The following is a 24,145-nucleotide window of genomic DNA, read 5'->3' as shown; positions in this document are numbered from 1 at the left end:
ACAGGAAGCCAAGAACCACTGGGAGAACCACTAATATCAAATGAGGCAGAATTAGCTATGATAGAAGTAGAAAACACCATGTGTCAGTATGAAGATAAGGAAGACTTAACTATACTACAATCAAAACTAAACAATGAGCAAAGTAGCATTTTTCAAGAAGTAACAAAAAAAATTGCACATGGTGTAAAACATGAAAATAAAGAATGTTCCTGCCATAATTATAAACCTATACTACTGTACGTCAGTGGTGAAGCTGGTTCTGGCAAAACATTCCTAATCAAAATCATTAGTAAGTTCCTTCAACAATTGACAAACAACAAACTGTCAGCTGTTGTCACTGCCCCAACAGGTTTAGCTGCCTACAACATAGGTGGTGTTACATTACACCGATTACTACTATTACCAGTAGAACACCAGAACAAATTAGATTATTGCAAACTTTCTGCAGAAGCTGCAATGGAATTACGCAGAGTATTGAAACAAATGAAAATGCTACTAATAGATGAAGTGAGCATGGTCTCCAACCTGATGTTAGCTTTGATTCACCTCAGATTACAAGAAGTACTCAAAACAGACTATGAAGAGCTCTTTGCAGGAAAACACATTATTGTTTTTGGAGATCTGCTTCAATTAACACCAGTAAAAGGTGAACCTATTTTTAAAACATTAGGGCACAAACTCTGCCGTAAAACTGTTGGCAGCATTGGAAATGTCAACCTTTGGCAACATTTCCAATACAGAGAATTAACAGAAAACATGCGCCAATCTGCAGATCTAACTTATGCCAACATTTTAAAAAGTTTGAGAGTTGGTATACTTTCTAAAGAAGCAGAAGCAACATTGAAAACCCGGCACATATTATTTTTTTATATACATTTAACATATATATTATTTTTTTGTACAGAGCATACCAAAATAGAAAAAAACTTTAGAAAACCCTGTTATGGATAACAGTCTTCACAATACAGAAGAAAAAATGGATGTATTGTTGGCTAATTTTAATAATTTAACAACTTTTCTAGAAAATCATTTCAAACCAAAAACCTCGTACCATTGCCCCACATGTACTTGTCCCTCCTCACCATATCCCAGTCAATTATCCCCAAACCCTCTCCATAATCCAAAACGTTTTGATGAGACTTCCATCCCTTCTTCACCTAATACCAATCATGTTGAAACCCCAAATTCTCCTGTTTTTGTTTCTGCCTCACCTTCTCTGTCATAAATTATTGATATATGTTAAATAAAGTTTAATTTTTATATTGTATTGTGAATAGTTTCCGTTTTTTTTTTTTAAAAACAATAAAAGTGTCCGCGGACAGTGCGAGTGTTCTGAAATGTTCGTACATAAACGAAAATGGAGGTGCCCTGAAGAACACCACACCTGTTCGTACTGTTCGCTAGCAAGTTGAAACTGTTCTAAGAACACACATGGTGTCCTGAAATGTTCGTAAATAAACGAAAATGATGTGTCCTGAACAACAGTACAACTGTTCGTAGTGTTCGCTAACAACATGAAACTGTACTAAGAACACACGCGGTGTCCTGAATTGTTCGTAAACAAACAAAAATTAAAGTGTCCTAAAGAACACTATACCTGTCCGGTACTGTTCGCTAGCAAGTTCAAACTGTTCTAAGAACGCTATTGGTGTCCTGAAATGTTCGTACGTAAACGAAAATGGAGGTGTCCTGAAGAACACTATACCTGTTCGTAGTGTCGCTAGCAAGTTGAAACTGTTCTAAGAACACAATTGGTGTCCTGAAATGTTCGTACATAAACGAAATTACACGTGTCCTGAAGAACACTATATCTGTCCTTACTGTTCGCTACCAAGTTTAAACTGTTCTAAGAACACACGCGGTGTCCTGAAATGTTTGTTTCACGTGTGACGCACTTTTAATTACTTCAGAACCCGAACAGTGTCCGTAGGACATCAATGCGCATGCGCTAACCAATCTCCGTGCACTTGGTGTCCTGCGGACAGGCGCTTCCTTCGCGGACTAGTTCGCGAACGGATCATATGACCGCGCCCACGCTCATCGTGTGTCCTGAAATGCGGACACTGTTCGTGTCCCCGAACAATTTAAAAGTACATTTTCAGTTAATCCATAATATTTTTCAATAAAATCTCACCATGGCACAAGTCCCACATAGCAATCTTGAGTTTCTATATACCTTTTGAAACTTTCCGATCCTTTTTTTGTGTTCGATCTGTCCGCGGACAGTGCGCATGTCCGCGAACCGCACACAAGCACCCCTATAAAAGACCACGCCCAAGAGCTTATTCCCATTGTGTTTCTGGCTATTCTTCAGAACACAGTGATTTTTGCTGCCACCTGCAGACTACACCATCATAGAGATGGCATCCTTGGCTGCTGAACTGCCACTTGGTGCTGCACCTGCTTCAGCACCACCCCCACCTCCTCCACCACCACCACCTCCCCAAGGGCCTGAAGAGGGGAACAGGAGTGAGGATGCGGAGGAGGAAGAAGAGGATGATGAGAATGAGGTAGAGGAAAACCCTACTACCCGCACTAGGCGTGAGTCTTGGGTGTGGCGGTTATTTACCATTCATGGTAATGTTCCTAAGGCTCTTGTGAACCGTGTTACCTGCAATGAGTTGAAAATGATACTCAGTCGCGGGAAGCACGGTAAGTACAGCTTTGGGACCACTACTATGAAGCGACACCTGAGGTCATTTCACTCTCGGGCTATTCGCAGGGTTGTACCTTGCGAAGAACGTAGCAGGTTGATTTCCTCTACTTCATCCTCTGTTTCTGATCCTGTCACCACAAGGACCACCTCTGTGGGACAGCGTCTTCCTCAAGCTGCCTCACAGGCCATACAGAATGCTGATGACTCTTACCTTTCGAGGGTCACAGTTGTATGTATGTACTGTGACACAGTACTCTGCAGGGGGGAGCGACTTCAGAGTGCTTTTGAGACTATTGTCTCAGAGCATGAGAAGACCTGCCCACTACCCAAATAAAACCCACTCTACATCTTCCTCTCTCAGCTCGGCCTTTCTTATCCCTGTGGTTGGTGTCCCCCCCTTTACCCTCCTTTACCCTCCTCTCCTAGTGTGTCGTGTCTGAAAAACCAAAAAAAATACAAAATTACAAAAATCAAAAAAAATAAGGCTCTTTTCAGAGCCGCCTTTCCCAGTTAAAAAATAGAAGTGAAAATAAATAAAGCAGGGCTCTTTGTATTTTTTAGAAGTCCGCGGACAGTTCGCGAACATTAAAAAAATTGGGTTGCTACTCCATCACAAACATTGTAATTTTCTCTGGAAAGAAGTGGTGGCTCTGAAAAGAGCCTTTGGGTGGTGTTTGTAAGTCAAAAATTGTAAATGCTTAACATCTAATTCAAAATCGTTGTTGTATTTCCAAAAAAGGTCGCAATGCATTTTGTACATTTCTCAGAAAAATCTGATTGCCAGCATAAGTAAGATGGACTCCATCTCTGCGAAAAATGTATGTACTACAAAACATAATATTTTCATTGTGAAAAGAAGACATGCCAAAATCTCTTAGAAAGGCACAAACAGCCTTATTAACATTGCGCCTTGCTTTTTCCATTTGTGGACCAAATGAAGAAGAACAAAGCCACATTTGTCTCTGCGCAATCCGTGAAAATATCTCTTGAGAATTAGGAAACATGTCCATAACCTTCCTAAGTCCTTCTTTCATAGCAAATTGCAAAAAAATTCCAGTCACATGTCCTAAACTGTTCCCTCCACAATGAATTACAATTATGTCTGGATGTTGCTCTGTCTCCAAAGTAGCACAGAGAGGTAGCAAGTCCAACCACTTCATTCCACGTACTCCATGCCAGTGTTCTTCCACGTGTGGGAATCCAAGATCTACAGCTACTCCACAGCTTTCTGCATGCACCTTCAACCAATGTATCCACAAATCTCCTAAAATCCAAACTATCTGTTTTCTGAAACACACAGCCATAGCTATCTTTTGTTCTTTCAGCAAAAAGAGAATCTGAGAAAATCTCTCCTGGCACAACGCACCCACCAAACTTTCCTGACCAATCCCTTTCAGTGCTTATTCTCATTTGCATGACTTCTGAACCCAAAAATCCCCAGATGTAACTCCCGATGCCTGCGAACTACCGCCATGTCCGCGGACATATCGTAACATGAACAGCCCTTCTACCATTTCCACTACATTCTCTCTGCCATTCCCTCATTGGATGTACCTCAAAAATCACATGACCATGCACCAATCACATTCAAGACCTCTACATCTAACTGCATCATCATAGATCAGCACTGCAAATGTACTCTGAATCTCTCTGAGTACAAGTGTCATATCATTGGCAAGCAGCATCTACCAGAAATACTGTACAAGTCTTCAAGATTTCTACTTGCAGCTCCATGCATATCCATATGCATGAACACAAACTTCAGGTATGCATATTTTCTGTATAGTAGATGAACACATTTTCAAACAGACTTTTACCTTGTAAAATCTGTAAAATGAATTTACTGTACTTTTTTCAATTTCCTAAAATCAACTATCACTTATAAACCTTTATACTATTTACTTTCTTTATACACACACATTCAAATCATGTTAAACTAACATTTTTTAAATGAAATATATAGACTACATATATTCAAACAAAATTGCATGCAAACACAATCTATGTTTAAACCTTTATAAAAATACTTATACAATTTCATATTTTTTGTTTTTATTTATTTATTTACTTAATTACTTTAAATTAGACATGACATTGAGGTGCTATTACCTAGAACAGTTTACTTACAGAAATAGTGGTATTCACTAATATATTATACATTTCACAAAACATAGTAAAGATATTTTTTTTTTGCTACAGTTAGTCATTCAATACAATTTGTTCATTACGAACATATCATATGTACTGAACTGATGCAATGTATCTTATGTAAATAAATTAGTTTAATGGTTTTACAGAAGGCACTGAGGATTTCAATAAAAAAAATCAATATCTAAATTAAAAACAGTCCTATATACAAACAAAGTTACTAATTTGAAGCTTTTACAATTGCAGTAAAGACCAGTTTCCTGAAAAGAAGCAGCCGAATTCGAAGAAGAAAGAAAAACTAAGAAGTTACCTGTTAATGTAAAAAAAAAGTAAGTAAAATATCACCATAATATTTGTATTATTAATGAAATATACTATAACGTTAATACAAGCTATTTCGGTTTCTAAAAATAGAGATTTTGTACCATTTTGTCCAAAAATTTCCATGTCTTAAACAGCGATTTACAGCCAGAATGGCCCACAAATTTCTATTTTTGGACACACAAATTACCCAACTGAACCACTACAATGTTCATATTATAGAACAAACAACTGTTTTAATTGTATACATTAGATTTACTATTTGTACTTTTCCACACCACTAGCTTACTTTTTTTTGTCATCTGAACCCCAGTTTAGTAACACATAAATTCAAGAATACCTATCCCTACTAGTTTTAGTTCCCAATGCACAATCACACACCATTACATACATCTTTATCATCTTACTCAAACACTCATGCACACAGCACACATACATTCCAGAACACCCCAACCCATATCTTCTTTATTTTTTTCAATAGACCCTAAAGAATGCCTACCAAAAGTCAAGTCCGTAGAAAGCAACGCAAAAGTAGAGCAAATGAAAATAAAGGTGTCCAACATAAGCATCCATCTCTAGCAGAATTTGTAAAAAAAAGTTGAAACAAAACAGCTAATACAATCATTTAGTGAAACACAAGAAGTTTCAAGTACAACAACTTCGCTTCCTCTATCAAAATGTAAAACAAACCAAAAAACAATTAACAGAAAATCAGCTATCAGTACAGATAAAACTACTACTTCAAATTTTAATATAGTGCAAAGTAAGCATACCAAGAAAAGTATTTTAGCCAAAATATACCGTCACAAAGTCCTTCAAAATCTTTTAAAACAGGAGAGAAATCAGGTTCAAAGCTTAAAACCTATCGTAGGAAATTAATCTTAGAAGCATTGATGGACAGTGCAATTCTTCTCAAAAGAAATTTATTTATTTTACTGTTAAACAAAATGAAACCACTAACAAAACTAATAACTAAATTACAAAAAGACTTCTCAATAAGCGAAATATCAACAGAAAGAACTTCTTAAGTATCAGCGGAGGTGAATGGAATCACACTACAAGCACAGAACCATATTTTAATGAAGAAGCGTACAAACAAAAGCAAACGAATACAATTGCCATACATAGCAGTGGTCGAGGTTATGAAAAAGTGAATAATACCATAATGGAACAAGAAGTACTTCTTACAAAAATATGCCCTGAAAACTTAGAATTACCCCTTCATTGAACTGAATCAGAACGTCTAGTGTACAAATGGCCATGCATGTCAATGTGTAACATTCCCAAACAATGTTTCAAATCTTTACGCCAATTCCTCAATAAATATGTAAAAAGCAAAGACAAAATCAAAATTAAATTACTGCAAAATATAGATACCTGTCCAGTGCGCAAGTACACAGGACTACAAGGACATTCATTGGCCTGCATTACAGGACCTACTTGTAAAACCACTTTCCATGATATCAAAAGGATATCAACACATCATTCAACTATAAGAAATCTAGTCTATAAACTGTACTATGCTAAAAGTCCTGCTTTAGCACTAGCAAAGTTAAATAACATCCTTCTACATGGTACAGCAAAAGACCTACTTGAAGAAATTCACTATATCCAGAAAAAATATTTTGGAAGTGAAAGCCATTTACAGAATGAAATAGCTTTAAACCAATTAAGCAACAATTCTACACATGGCAACCTTTTGCTAAACACATACAAAAAAGAAATACTAAAATTTAAAAGTACATCAGCTGAAGTACCAAACCATGTATGTGTATGTTGCCGTAGAATTTTTTTATAAAAGTAACACAAAAACTGTGGATCTATCATACAAAATAGTAGACAATGAAGATTCTAAATGGTTTGAATTAGCTCTCTACCTTGTAGCAGAAAACAAATATGAAATAACTGAGCCCTTAATACTTTGCAGTTATTGCACTACAAAACTTGACAACAACCAAACTCCTTCACGTTCTATCAATAATAATTTGGAATTATACCCAGTACCAAAACCTCTACAACAACTTAATTTATATGAGAGCATCATAATTCAAACAGTACACCCATTTCAAGCAATAATACGCCTTCAACCAAAAACTGCAAAATTACCTCCCTCTGAATTGGTAAAAGGCATTCGTGGAAAAGTAGTTTATTTACCATTAAATCTAAAAGAAAATGTGCATACTCTAGGAGTGCAACGTCCAATGCAGCAATCTTTAATTATATTAGTAAATGGAGTACCTACAAAAGACAAAAAATTTGGCAACAGCTGGTAGTTTTATATAAAGTTAGATAAGCCTTCAAATATCTTAAAGAGAATAATGAATATTACAAAGAAATTAATATTGAAGAAAACTTGAAAGATACAACTGAAATAATTCAAGAAACACAAGAAGCTGGTCAATTTGAGCTACTAGATCCTGCTACAATATCAAATACTTTAGACCATTATACAATTCATCCTTTGCACTGTAATGACACCATACAAGATGTACTGGAAACTTACCAAATGCGTCAAACAAAAGGATCGCCTATCAGTATATGGGAAAAAAGTATAGAAGCACGTGCTTTTCCTCTACTCTTTCCTACTGGCAAAGGAGGAAGGTATGATGATAGACCTATTCAAATATCAGCTTCAGAATACCGCTCATTACGGATGTATTCTGACGATCCCAGATTTAAACAAAATGTGGAATACATATTCCACCTACTCTTTGAAAGTGAACTAGCAACTTTATGTTACGGAGTTGCACACATATTAAAATCAGGATCACACTTTCAAAATATGACAGCTACACAATTATTAGAGAAAGTGCAACAAAAGGATGAGGTTTTACAATCAAATATTACAAATCTATTAGCAAATATGCGTGGTACTAAAGAGTACTGGTTTTGACGTCATGGAGATGTACGTTTTATGATCAGAAACCTTGGCCCACCCACTTGGTTTGTTACATTAAGTTGTGCAGAATATGCATGGGAAGATTTACATGATTTCCTACGCATATCAAATAAAAACAAAACAAACATAGATATTCTAACACCTGGAGAACTTTGTTCTTTGGATCCTGTTAATGTTTCAAGATATTTTCACCATCGCTTCATTGCTATGCTACATTTTATTTGTAATAAAACTGTTCCTCCCTTGGAGAAGTGCAACACTTCTTTTGGAGAAAAGAATACCAAGCCAGAGGAGCACCACATATCCACATGCGTTTATGGATTAAAGATGCTCCTAAATTTGGTCAAGACAGTGATGCCACTGTTTTACAGTTTATTGAAAAATATGTCACTTGTGAAATGCCATCAGAAGCCACAAATAGTGATCTTCATGCACAAATTTTACAATTTCAAAGACACAAATTTGGAAAATATTGTCGTCGCAAATACAAAAACAAAGGCAAATACTACACCAAATGCCGATTTGGTTTCCCTAGACCAGTTACAAATACAGGTCAAGTAAACAACCTCATGTCTTCAGTTAGACATAGTGTTAAAGGTAAGTCACCTAAAAATACATATTTCATAAAAAGAAAAGAAGAAGAAAAATATATCAATGATTATAATGCAATCATTGCCCACTTATGGAATGCAAACATAGATGTGCAGTACATTGCAGACAATTCTACTGCAGTTGCACGATATGTCACAGCATACTTAACTAAAGCAGAAAAGACAGAGCTCCAAGACCTCTGGAATGACCTGTCATCAGATAAAACAGTATCTCAGAAATTATACAACTTGTGCATAAAAATGCTCACCCATAGAGAATGTGGATCTTATGAAGCAGCTGATCGTTTAACTGGTACTTCATTGTATGGTAAATCTGAAAATATAGTATGGCTAAGTCTTGGTCCAGCTAAATCTAGAAAAAGAGTTCGAAAATCATATGAAGATATAGAAACAATAGCCAAACATGATCCCAACAGCCAAGACATTTTAAAAAACAATTTATTGGACACATACTACCCAAACAGAAGTAATACTTTGGAAAACATGTGTCTATACCAAATAGCCCAAAACTACACATACAAAAATAATATGAAACCTGATGAAAAAAAAGGTAAATATAGAGTGACAGACTGTGAAGGCAGCTTAGTTAAACTCACTAAACCAAATTTAATTAATCATATCAAATTGTCATTGAAGACTCCTCAACATAAAGAAGTATATTACATGTCCCTGCTACAACTCTTCAAACCATGGAGAAAAGAAGAACAATTACTAGATAACTACGACTCATATGAGGATGCTTTCAAAGCAAATGAAAGCACTATAGCTGATGCAAACTTTACACAGTACAAAACAATGTTGCACAATGAATAGCAACATGAAGAAGAACTCCGAGCCCAACTAGATAAGGATACTCCTGACAGTAGGCAACCTTCTGTAACAGGAAGCCAAGAACCACTGGGAGAACCACTAATAACAAATGAGGCAGAATTAGCTATGATAGAAGTAGAAAACACCATGTGTCAGTATGAAGATAAGGAAGACTTAACTATACTACAATCAAAACTAAACAATGAGCAAAGTAGCATTTTTCAAGAAGTAACAAAACAAATTGCACATGGTGTAAAACATGAAAATAAAGAATGTTCCTGCCATAATTATAAACCTATACTACTGTACGTCAGTGGTGAAGCTGGTTCTGGCAAAACATTCCTAATCAAAATCATTAGTAAGTTCCTTCAACAATTGACAAACAACAAACTGTCAGCTGTTGTCACTGCCCCAACAGGTTTAGCTGCCTACAACATAGGTGGTGTTACATTACACCGATTACTACTATTACCAGTAGAACACCAGAACAAATTAGATTATTGCAAACTTTCTGCAGAAGCTGCAATGGAATTACGCAGAGTATTGAAACAAATGAAAATGCTACTAATAGATGAAGTGAGCATGGTCTCCAACCTGATGTTAGCTTTGATTCACCTCAGATTACAAGAAGTACTCAAAACAGACTATGAAGAGCTCTTTGCAGGAAAACACATTATTGTTTTTGGAGATCTGCTTCAATTAACACCAGTAAAAGGTGAACCTATTTTTAAAACATTAGGGCACAAACTCTGCCGTAAAACTGTTGGCAGCATTGGAAATGTCAACCTTTGGCAACATTTCCAATACAGAGAATTAACAGAAAACATGCGCCAATCTGCAGATCTAACTTATGCCAACATTTTAAAAAGTTTGAGAGTTGGTATACTTTCTAAAGAAGCAGAAGCAACATTGAAAACCCGGCACATTAATGCACTTTATGGCGATAATGCATGTGCTACAGATGTTATGGAACAATTAACCCACAAAAATGTCAATTGTATGGCCTTAATGCCAACTCTTGCAAGCTGTCTCAAATTCAATGAAATAATGTTAAGTAAAGAAATGCAACCAATAATGGAAATTAGCGCCACAGACAAACTAGATGTACATAGTATGACACTACCCATGTGTGACCAAGCCACAACAAGACTAAATAATTTAGAAAAATCAATCTCAAACACAGCAGGCTTAGAAAAGATGTTAAAATTATCCTTAAATTACAGAGTAATGCTGAAACGTAACCTTGACGTGGACTAAGGACTAGTTAATGGAGCACTGGGTACAGTTGTTGGCTTTCAAACATACCCACGTGACAACAAAATTCAGTTTGTCAATATACTCTTTGACAAACTTTCAGAAGTAAAACGGATAGGACGCTCAACAGCTAGTTTCCTTCTCTTCAAAGATATGTATGTACACAGAGAACAATTTTCTCTAACTCTTGCATACGCAGTCACAATTCATAAATCACAAGGTCTTACCCTAGACAAAGCAATGATAGATATTGGTAACACAGTCTTTAAAGAAGGCATGAGCTACGTAGCACTATCACGCTTACGTACACTTGACGGTCTATTTCTAATCAACTTTGATGCAAGTAAAGTAAAAGTTGATATTCCTTGCATTTTAAAATATAATAGACTTCGCTCACTATACACTCCCCATCTAAACACATATTCTGTTCCACAAAAACTAAAACGTTGTAAAAGAAAACTAAATCAAACAGAAATGCAACAGGACGTCACTGCAAATCCTCCAAAGAGAGTAAAAGAAACTAATATTTCATCAAGTACCACAAACAAAAAAGAATCAATTAGAGAAAGTAAACCAGGTACTTCTTTAAAGAAGGAAGACAAACTCCAAAAAAAGCAGTTAGATACAGAACTACCTGGACCATTTAAATTCTCAAATATAGTTGGTGTAAGTTGCTACGCAAATGTAGCAATGAATATTCTATTTCAATTACCACCAATTGTTGACAACATTTACTTACACAGTACAGACCCTTTGTGTTTGCAAATGTTAGTACTTCACAGAAATGCAGCAAACAATCCTGACAACACATATAGTGTTTTTGGAATAAGACGACAATTGGACTACTGTGCTGGAATGGTGAAATTCACTATAAACTCACAGGAAGATCCACAAGAATTTCTAATGTACTTACTATTAGTACTGGAAAACAAAAACATACCTATAAATGAAATCTTCCAGATTTCATACATGTGGAAACATACATGCACTCTCTGCAACAATGTGACACAAGAAGAAATTCCCAATGAACGCTTCATATATATATCAATACCAAATTGTGAATCCATTCCATTTCAGCAACTTGTACAAAATGCAAACCATGGTAGATTATGCTCTACCTGCAATTCAGATAATCGCTCCATGTTAGTAATACAAACACATAGTAAATACGTAATACTAATGCTTCTACGTTACAATGCAGACGGTACCAAAAACAACTGCAAGCTGACTGGATTCACACATAGTCAACAATAGGTATAATCTACCACGCAGGAGCCACAACCAATTCAGGGCACTACACGACATATATAAAAAAAGAAATGTGGATGGTTTGAATGTAATGATAGTACCATTACTCTAAAGCAGAGAATACCAGCAAATCTTACAAACGCTTATTTGATGTTCTTAAAACCAAAATTTGATAAATAAACTGTATTTAAACCTTTAAGTAAATTTGTGTTAAAAAAATATAAACTGTTAGAATACTCCAAAAGCTATCTAACTGCTCAAAGAATCTACATCAACTAATCAGGTAAATGAATACCACTAAATTAGGCCAAGAAATACACAGTTAGAATACGCCAATTGGTATCTAACTGTCCCAAGATTTCACAATATCCAAATAGATAAATCAAAACCACTAAAATATATTAAAAAAATAGACAGTTAGAATACGCCAATTGGTATCTAACTGCTCCAAAATTTTATAATATCAAAACAAATGAAGAATCTGTTACTGCTCCAAAAAAAATACAACAAAGCAAAGTATAAAGCATTGGCCAGATACAAGTGAACACTGAAAACAAACAAACAAATAAACTGTAGCATAACAGAAAAAGGTTTTTTTTTAATCCAACATGGATTTTTTTTTCTCCCACAGACCCAAAGATTTTAGCAACAAATACAGAAACTGAGCAAATTGCACAGTACTCTGATTTGTACTCTACTAAATATGAGGGTCGACAAAAAATAAAAGTATATTGCTTATACAATGTAATAAGTCATTACAAAATACTAATACTAACATGCTATTTTCTTTTATCACAGAAATGAAGAAGAAAAACATGGACTCCCATTACTAGACCAAACAGTAAGTATACAATAATAAGGACAACCATAGCAGCATATCACATCCATAGTATCTAATACCTTTGTTCCTTATACATTTGTTTTTCACCCAAAGTTATAAGCAAATATGAATGTGATATGCTGCAGTGGTTGTTGCCAGGGCATACAGTCTTGGGTGCATGGCCAAATGGCCATGCACCCAAGACTCTATGCCCTGGCAACAACCACCGCAGCATATCACATCCATAGAGTCAAACATTTCAACTATGATCTATGGGAAACTTTTAATGTCCGCGAGCAATGTGAGTGTTCTTAGAACACTTTGAACTTGCCAGCGAACTATACGGACACCGTTTTCAGGACACCCTCTACGAACATTTCAGAACAGAGCGATAGTTCTTAGAATACTTTCAACTTAACAACGGACAGTACGGACAGCGTCCTAAGGACACCCCCTACGAACATTCCAGGACACCGGGAGTGTTCTCAAAAACGTCTTCAGAACACCCCCATTTTGTTTATTTGCAAACATTTCAGGACACCGCGGGTGTTCTTAGAACACATTCAACTTGACAGAGAACAATACGGACAGCGTCCTCAGGACACCCCCTACGAACATTCCAGGACACCAGGAGTGTTGTTAGAAGCTTCTTCAGAACACCACCATCTTGTTTATTTGCGAACATTTCAGGACACCGCGAGTGTTCTTAGGACACATTCAACTTGACAGAGAACAATACGAACAGCGTCCTCTGGACACCCCCTACGAACACTCCCCGGACACCGCGAGTGTTCTTAGAAGCGTCTTCAGAACACCACCATCTTGTTTATTTGCGAACATTTCAGGACACCGTGAGTGTTCTTAGGACACATTCAACTTGACAGAGAACAATATGGACAGCGTCCTCAGGACACCCCCTACCAACACTTCCCGGACACCGCGAGTGTTCTTAGAAGCGTCTTCAGAACACCCCCATTTTGTTTATTTGCGAACATTTCAGGACACCGCGGGTGTTCTTAGAACACATTCAACTTGACAGAGAACAATACGGACAGCGTCCTCAGGACACCCCCTACGAACATTCCAGGACACCGGGAGTGTTCTTAGAAGTGTCTTCAGAACACCACCATCTTGTTTATTTGCGAACATTTCAGGACACCGCGAGTGTTCTTAGGACACATTCAACTTGACAGAGAACAATACGGACAGCGTCCTCAGGACACCCCCTACGAACACTCCCCGGACACCGCGAGTGTTCTTAGAAGGGTCTTCAGAACACCCCCATTTTGTTTATTTGCGAACATTTCAGGACACCGCAGGTGTTCTTAGAACACATTCAACTTGACAGAGAACAATACGGACAGCGTCCTCAGGACACCCCCTACAAACACTTCCCGGACACCGCGAGTGTTCTTAGAAGCGTCTTCAGAACACCACCATCTTGTTTATTTGCGAACATTTCAGGACACCGCGAGTGTTCTTAGGACACATTCAACTTGACAGAGAACCAAATATTTGTTTTTCACCCAAAGTTATAAGCAAATATAAATGTGATATGCTGCGGTGGTTGTTGCCAGGGCATACACTCATGGGTGCAAGGCCAAATGGCCATGCACCCAAGACTCTATGCCCTGGCAACAACCACTGCAGCATATCACATCCATAGAGTCAAACATTTCAACTATGATCTATGGGAAACTTTTAATGTCCGCGAACAATGTGAGTGTTCTTAGAACACTTTGAACTTGCCAGCGAACTATACGGACACCGTTTTCAGGACACCCTCTACAAACATTTCAGAACAATGCGATAGTTCTTAGAACACTTTCAACTTAACAACAAACAATACGGACAGCGTCCTCAGGACACCCCCTACGAACATTCCAGGACACCAGGAGTGTTCTTAGAAGCGTCTTCAGAACACCACCATCTTGTTTATTTGCGAACATTTCAGGACACCGCGAGTGTTCTTAGAACACATTCAACTTGACAGAGAACAATACGGACAGCGTCCTCAGGACACCCCCTACGAACACTCCCCGGACACCGCGAGTGTTCTTAGAAGCGTCTTCAGAGCACCACCATCTTGTTTATTTGCAAACATTTCAGGACACCGCGAGTGTTCTTAAGACACATTCAACTTGACAGAGAACAATACGGACAGCGTCCTCAGGACACCCCCTACGAACATTCCAGGACACCAGGAGTGTTCTTAGAAGCGTCTTCAGAACACCACCATCTTGTTTATTTGCGAACATTTCAGGACACCGCGAGTGTTCTTAGAACACATTCAACTTGACAGAGAACAATACGGACAGCGTCCTCAGGACACCCCCTACGAACACTCCCCGGACACCGCGAGTGTTCTTAGAAGCGTCTTCAGAGCACCACCATCTTGTTTATTTGCAAACATTTCAGGACACCGCGAGTGTTCTTAGGACACATTCAACTTGACAGAGAACAATACGGACAGCGTCCTCAGGACACCCCCTACGAACATTCCAGGACACCGGGAGTGTTGTTAGAAGCTTCTTCAGAACACCACCATCTTGTTTATTTGCGAACATTTCAGGACACCGCGAGTGTTCTTAGGACACATTCAACTTGACAGAGAAAAATACGGACAGCGTTCTCTGGACACCCCCTACGAACACTCCCCGGACACCGCGAGTGTTCTTAGAAGCGTCTTCAGAACACCACCATCTTGTTTATTTGCGAACATTTCAGGACACCGTGAGTGTTCTTAGGACACATTCAACTTGACAGAGAACAATACGGACAGCGTCCTCAGGACACCCCCTATGAACACTCCCCGGACACCGCGAGTGTTCTTAGAAGCGTCTTCAGAACACCCCCATTTTGTTTATTTGCGAACATTTCAGGACACCGCGGGTGTTCTTAGAACACATTCAACTTGACAGAGAACAATACGGACAGCGTCCTCAGGACACCCCCTATGAACATTTCAGGACACCGGGAGTGTTCTCAAAAACGTCTTCAGAACACCCCCATTTTGTTTATTTGCAAACATTTCAGGACACCGCGGGTGTTCTTAGAACACATTCAACTTGACAGAGAACAATACGGACAGCGTCCTCAGGACACCCCCTACGAACACTCCCCGGACACCGCAAGTGTTCTTAGAAGCGTCTTCAGAACACCACCATCTTGTTTATTTGCGAACATTTCAGGACACCGCGAGTGTTCTTAGGACACATTCAACTTGACAGAGAACAATACGGACAGCGTCCTCAGGACACCCCCTACGAACATTCCAGGACACCGGGAGTGTTCTTAGAAGCGTCTTCAGAACACCACCATCTTGTTTATTTGTGAACATTTCAGGACACCGCGAGTGTTCTTAGGACACATTCAACTTGACAGAGAACAATACGGACAGCGTCCTCTGGACACCCTCTACGAACACTCCCCGGACACCGCGAGTGTTCTTAGAAGCGTCTTCAGAACACCACCATCTTGTTTATTTGCGAACATTTCAGGACACTGTGAGTGTTCTTAGGACACATTCAACTTGACAGAGAACAATACGGACAGCGTCCTCAGGACACCCCCTACGAACACTCCCCGGACACCGCGAGTGTTCTTAGAAGCATCTTCAGAACACCCCCATTTTGTTTATTTGCGAACATTTCAGGACACCGCGGGTGTCCTTAGAACACATTCAACTTGACAGAGAACAATACGGACAGCGTCCTCAGGACACCCCCTACGAACATTCCAGGACACCGGGAGTGTTCTTAGAAGCGTCTTCAGAACACCACCATCTTGTTTATTTGCGAACATTTCAGGACACCGCGAGTGTTCTTAGGACACATTCAACTTGACCGAGAACAATACGGACAGCGTCCTCAGGGCACCCCCTATGAACATTTCAGGACACCGGGAGTGTTCTCAAAAACGTCTTCAGAACACCCCCATTTTGTTTATTTACGAACATTTCAGGACACCGCGGGTGTTCTTAGAACACATTCAACTTGACAGAGAACAATACGGACAGCGTCCTCAGGACACCCCCTATGAACACTCCCTGGACACCGCGAGTGTTCTTAGAACAGTTTCACTTTGCTTGCGAACAAAACAGACACATATTGAGTCCTTAGAACACCCTCCAGTCAGTTTATACACCAACACACTCTACTAAATACACATTTTGAACAAAGTTTCACCGCGCTGGTAAAAAAAAATTAGTGATATCTGTGTTCGGTTTGCAGACACACTTCCCTGTTCGCTCCGCGGACAGTGTCCTGATTGGCCAATCGTCTTGCGTGATGTTCGCGGACATGCAACGTGTTCGCTGATTGGACGGCGTGGAGCGTGAAGCACGTCAGATTTATTGGTAGCGCCCGCCATCTTGGATTCGCGGACGTCCGCGGACAGCGCGGTGAAACTTTGTTCAAAATGTGTATTTAGTAGAGTGTGTTGGTGTGTAGGAGTGTTTGGGGAGGGTGGGAGTGTATGAGATAGGATGAAAGTTGTGTTTTTTATGTGTTAGACGTTCTTTTTGCGTTCGATTTGTTTGCGGACATCACGGGTGTTCTGAAATGTTCTAAATAAACTAACTGGGGGGTGTTCTAAGGACTCAATATGTGTCCGTTTTGTTCGCAAGCAAAGTGAAACTGTTCTAAGAACACTCGCGGTGTCCGGGGAGTGTTCGTAGGGGGTGTCCTGAGGACGCTATCCGTATTGTTCTCTGTCAAGTTGAATGTGTTCTAAGAACAGCCGCGGTGTCCTGAAATGTTCGCAAATAAACAAAATGGGGGTGTTCTGAAGACGCTTCTAAGAACACTCGCGGTGTCGGGTAGTGTTCGTAGGGGGTGTCCTGAGGACGCTGTCCGTATTGTTCTCTGTCAAGTTGAATGTGTCCTAAGAACACTCGCGGTGTCCTGAAATGTTCGCAAATAAACAAAATGGGGGTGTTCTGAAGACGCTTCTAAGAACACTCGCGGTGTCCGGGGAGTGTTCATAGGGGGTGTCCTGAGGACGCTGTCCGTATTGTTCTCTGTCAAGTTGAATGTGTCCTAAGAACACCCGCGGTGTCCTGAAATGTTCGCAAATAAACAAAATGGGGGTGTTCTGAAGAAGCTTCTAAGAACACTTGCGGTGTCTGGGGAGTGTTCGTAGGGGGTGTCCTGAGGACGCTGTCCGTATTGTTCTCTGTCAAGTTGAATGTGTCCTAAGAACACTCGCGGTGTCCTGAAATGTTTGCAAATAAACAAGATGGTGGTGCTCTGAAGACGCTTCTAAGAACACTCGCGGTGTCCGGGGAGTGTTCGTAGGGGGTGTCCTGAGGACGCTGTCCGTATTGTTCTCTGTCAAGTTGAATGTGTTCTAAGAACACTCGCGGTGTCCTGAAATGTTCGCAAATAAACAAAATGGGGGTGTTCTGAAGACGCTTCTAAGAACACTCGCGGTGTCGGGTAGTGTTCGTAGGGGGTGTCCTGAGGACGCTGTCCGTATTGTTCTCTGTCAAGTTGAATGTGTCCTAAGAACACTCGTTCAATGCACTTATTAGGGTATATTTCTTGCAATGATTCTTGACACTTTTTTCGCAACATAATAAGAATCCCTTCTACACATATTTCATGAGAAGTACATACACATGTGATGGCATCAGTGATGTCATCAATGACATTTGTGATGTCATCTTTGATGTCCTGGGTGTTAGTCTTAGCAGTGCACGGTGGTGGCGCGAGTTATGGTTGCTTAGCTTACCATAACTGGCGAATTGCAAGGGTTTTTTGGTTTTACTTGGAACCATAACGTCCCTTTAACAAAGTTTTTTCACTGAATTTCATAGGTTTTTAGTAGCGCAACTTAACCATAACGTCCCTTTAACAAAGTTTTTTCACTGAATATATATATACACAACAAAAACAGAACCATATACATCAATGAACTTGACTTCTCTTTTAGATGTAACAACCAGAAAAGTATGATTCAATATGTGGACATCTAAACTGCATCATAGATATATATATTTTTTTTTTAATGAAGAGTGATCTATATAGCATTGTATCTGGTTTTTTGGAGAATGGGATGGGTACTCCTAACATATAGTCAGCATTTTACGTTTTCACATTGAAAATATTATTATGGATAATGCACTAGCACTTCTAACATCTAATTTGCACAAATGTATAGCACTTTATTAAAATGCAAAATTGCAGTTTGATGCATAGATATTTGAACATGCATCAATAAACTATTTTAAATTTTCGTAATATATATATAGAGGTGTATTCTAGTATTTGCTGGAATTAAACGTAAAATCAGGCATTAGCACAAGCACTTTATTATCGTTACAACATTTAATTATGAAGTAATGTATGAGACCAATAGAACTAGGCAAGGCTTAACATTATTATATTAGTGCCACTAGATGCATGACAGTATGTAAGGAGGAAACTCTGACTGCATTCCTTTGCTTCTGCATGTAACCGAAATCACCAGAGAGCTTTATAGGCGGTAGGACAGACATTTTAATTCTGTCCTTCCCAGCCTAATACAATAACAAATACCATACTGGTGAAATATTCCCGCAAATTTCATGTGTAAAATAATTAACTAAGTGGGTGTTGACCGCGCGACTGCTAAAGGTCCTTTCTCGCGGTACATGCACTTCTGGCATTTAGCCGTTGACATGTAAGAATAGGATAACCAATACAGAGGCACCTAGACCATTCTAAGATGGTGGATATTAATTCTGCGAGCACCATAGAACTTAAGAGATATCTCGAGAGCGGTACATAGTGGGTCACATGACTCCATGATGTGCATGGATAGAATGGTTAGTAGCGGGTCACATGATCCACTGACGTGAGCGGGACTGAGCGGTCGCGTAATGTGTCAACGCCCACTTAGTTATTTTCAAAAACAATAGCGGGAGAGCAACCAAATGGATTACAAACAGCCTGACGAAGCTCTTTGAACAGAGCGGAACGCGTGGCGAACTCCACCCGGTGAGGTGCTTATCATGCTTTTTTACCTGGTCTGCTAAGAATTAAAGTAAGAACTTTTAACACATTGATGCTCATTTATGAAATGAATAAATAAAATATATATGTTTTCACCAAGATGGTCTAGTGTGCTTGGGCATTGTTTTGCTACGATACTCTCAGCCTGTAAATAACTTTTGGCTGGAGTCAGTAGTTTTATGCATTTTTGAAATGTTGTCAGCTTAGCCAAGCTGTAGCCCGTTAGCACCAGCTATTTAATAGAGGTAGTGCGCAGAGATTTTGGCTAAACTTGGTTTTTCGAATTTAAACAGAAACTGCAGCCACCTCCCATGATAGTGCATTTTTTGCACATATTGAATGAACTTTTCACTTACATGTATCACGGTATAGCACCCTTCCTTTCATGCAACCTTCGAGGAATGGTGCATTTGCTCACTCATCTCTATATAGGGATAAGGGTAAACCCTCAGACTAGATTACTGCTAAATGCAGTTCAGTCACATTTAAGAGTACAATTATGAATTTCTCTTAATAGTCTGGGCACTTGAGTGAATCTTTTTGAGCATCAATAAAACAACATCCAAAACAACAGATTTATTCACTGTTGGTATTAGGATAGCAGACCAGGTAGAAGCAAAGAGAATAGCAGCAGCACTCATTCTCTTTAACCAGGACAAGCCGACTGCGGACAATAGTGAAGAAAACAGTCTACCAGCCAGTTTGACTGTTCAACAAAAAATGGACAAACTGGAGAGAGTTAAGAAAAGAGAGATATCCAAATGGTGAGAAGCAATGACATTACAGATGTATTTGGAAGCCAAGCGCATTCCCAGAGGACTGAGAATATTGACAATTCCAACATTTGAGGACATGGATCCCTTGCTCAAAGAGGAATGGACAAGCCATACAAACACTTGCTCCTTCAGAATGATAGAAAGTTTAATCAAGTATGCCAAGTTGGACAGAATTAAATTGATCAAAGAAATAGAAGATATGGGAGAACAACTTTTTTCCTCTGATGAAGGAGATGAATGCAAAAAAAGAATGACAAGATTAGAGTAAAACTTGGAAAGATTCGAAGGAGAAATATGATTAAGGAAACAACTCAAATTCAAACGAGATAAACTTGATTATGAGCAATTTAGAATCTACACTTTTGCAAAAAGATTCGATGGCCCAATAAAAGCCAGAATGGAACAACAAGAAGCAAAAAAGGCATCAGCGACAATAGAAGTGGATGACCCAAGCAGTTCAGAAATAGAAACCTCAGATGTGGAATTGGGAATATCCAAGAAGTTAATAGGCCGATTCATAGAATTAATGTGCGCTGAAATTTTTAGCGCAAGCGTGCGAAAGCGTGCGAATCGCAGTGCCACCCACGCACAGCGATTCATGGAAGTCCGTGCGTGTGTAAATCCCAGGATGTGCGCCAAAATTCTGTGTGGCGCACGCTGGCGCACACGTCTCCAAACAGCGTGCGCTACGCGCACAGCGAAATCGCGCATAGCGTGGCGCACACAACAAAAGTTGGAGGAACAGGGGGCGTGACACGCGGAATGGAGAACAACTTGTGAAAATGTGGGCGTCACGGGGGAAGTACAAGAGGCAAGTGCGCGGAACGCCCATACGCACGTTCAAAACACGTATTCATGGAATCGAACGGGGCTAACGCGTGTGCCAAAAAAGACACGCTAATCAGGAAACACGCCACGCCACCCGTGGTAAGATACAACACAGCCCACATTGCAACCCTGGGCAGTGTGGAGCGCACATTCGGAGTGCTCAAGTCACGTTTTCGCTCCCTTGACTGTTCTGGCGGGCAGCTGTTATACGTGCCCCCAGTAGTGTGCAGGATCATAGTGGCAGCATGTGTCCTGCACAACGTTGCAACACGCCGGGGCCTGCCCGTGGACATGGTGGTGCCCCCACATCCCCAACCACATGCACGGCCACTGCGCATGGGAGGGGAATGGGCCTGGGGTGAGGCAGCCTGTACGCACTGGTGGCTAATTACTTCACCTAAAATCACACCCCTGTGGAGTGCACACAGCCCTGGCACATACCATCTGACAATCAATGATGATGACATAAGGGACAGTCAACTGTCACAACCATACCAGCCTGCGATTGGTCACCTGGAAGTGTTACATTTTGTGCATCCCTACCTACACAAACACCACCAATGCTGTGTCATGAAAAGACACACTTCTATGCTCTAAAATCATTACCCCCTTGCAAAATACAACATGACAACAGTGCCATGTCACCCAACCCCTCCCCAGCACCGCCACCCAACACACCATGGCATGTCATGCTATGTGAGAGCAAACAAAGCAATCCCCAAAACATGACACGTGTCAAAGTACAGTGTCCCTAATGGAAACTGCCCACACACAATATGCTCCAGTAATGTAGAACTAACAACACACAATACCAAATACTTACCAACAATACAATGCAGCTACACAACCTCAAACATAGCATAAACATGACAGTACTAAGTTAAAGTAGTGGTAGTCTTACAACCTGATTATGCCAGCACATCGGCCACTTCCAACTGTACAGTGCTGCTGCCACGCAAATGTGTAAGTGCACTGCTTACAACATGAACTCCATCTCCAAAGTAGACGGCCTTGTGAAGACATGAGGAATTAACCTGCAAATTAGGAGAAAGACATGGATGCACAAGCACATAGCAATACACCATGCAGTGTACAATATAACAACAATATCCTCTAGGAATGTATACACAGTATTGATTACAGACTTCCCACACAGCTCATGGGAGTCCTACGTCACCGTGTAAGTCACTGCTGTTTGGGCACACCCTTTGCAAGCCCATGGAAACGGGAAGCAGGAGGGGTGTGTCTCACAAACCCAAGCATCTAACCCAAACTCAGGACAAGCCTACATGTGCCCAGCCGAAATACAGTGGATGCCCACGGGAGCCACACAAGGCAACACACTATATAAAAAAAATCCAAAATGGCCATGTGGGGGCTGGTGGAGGGGGGGCACCCAGGAGGTCCGAGGACAGGGTGCGCACCAACAGCCACTTGTGTGGATGTTGGGAAAAAAAAACACCATCATGGGCTCATGGCCTGCACGGCTATGCCAATGAGGGAGAACTGCTGCTGTCGCTCTCATCACCCTCTGCTGCTGCCACAGGAGGTGGTGGTGCTATGGGAGGCAGCCCACGCAAAGCCCTGGTATGGTCCTCCATGGCAGCAAGCATGCGAGTGTGGAAGGTCTCGTTCTGGAGGATTATAGTGTGGAGTTCCCCATGCAGCACCTGACGTGATGCCCGGATCTCCTCCCGAGTTGCCTGCATCTCAGCTGAGAGCGAACGTGTGAGCCGCTCCAGCTGCTGCTCTGTCCTCAAGTTAGTGGAAACCTCAAGGGCAACAAGAATCTCCCTGAGGTGATGGAGTTCTACCCTCAGGGCTTCCCTGTGGCCCTGGGACTCTATTGATATTGATTGGCGTAGAGTCTCCAGTGCCGCCCGTCTGTCCCTCTTGGACGCCAACATGTCCTCCCTGTGTGATTGGCAAATGGAGTCTGTTGCCTGCTGTAGTTGCTCCATCTGCCTTTCAGGGGGGACAATGGAAGTGGCCACCCTCTCCATTGCTTGAGCCATCATCTCAACTGATGCTGCCTGTTGGGTTGCCATACCGTACATGGATGGTTCCCATGCGGTATTGCCTGGTGGCGTACGGCCACCTTGTCGGCGGGCACCACACCTGTTTGGGGCAAGGCGATCTGCGCCTTGCTGTGCCGGCACTGCCTGAGGCTGCAGGACTGCATTCCCCCTCTGATCTGCTAGCCCAGGAACAGGATCAGATGTTGTGGAGTGTGACCCTGCATCCGTAACCGCCAAAGGCGGATTTACCAACACTGACATCCCCATAGAGGGTTCTACCTCTGGTGCAGGTGGGTTGGACAGAACAGAATCCCTGCCAGAAACACTTACCTGCGACGGCACATAGGTCTCATCATCCGAATCAGCACCTGAATAGAGGTCTGGGGAGGTGCACCCAGAGGCACCCCTCAACAGAATGGCCTGCAGCAAGATTGGGTTCTCACCCACCACCACACCACCTCCCCCACTGGTGCCCGGTCGTGCCTGAGATTCCTCCTGGGTCTGCACCATCTCCTCAACCTCAACAGCATCAAGTGCGTCATCCCCTGCAAAAACATGAAAGACAAAAAATGGAAGCAGGCATTAGCACCATAGCACACAAATAGGCCTGACAAGCTACAGAACCAGTACATGATTTACACATGTCCCACATGACTATAACCCTCCCATGCATGCACTGTCACTGAGTTGGAAGGGGAGACAAAAGGCAGACACTGATGACACCAAGATGGAAGAGAAACACATTTGCTGCATGCTGGGTA

This window comes from Ambystoma mexicanum, chromosome 13, assembly GCF_040938575.1.
Source record: "Ambystoma mexicanum isolate Mex_15411 chromosome 13, UKY_AmexF1_1, whole genome shotgun sequence".
Classification (NCBI taxonomy): Eukaryota; Metazoa; Chordata; class Amphibia; order Caudata; family Ambystomatidae; genus Ambystoma; species Ambystoma mexicanum.
This window is presented reverse-complemented; position numbering follows the sequence as displayed.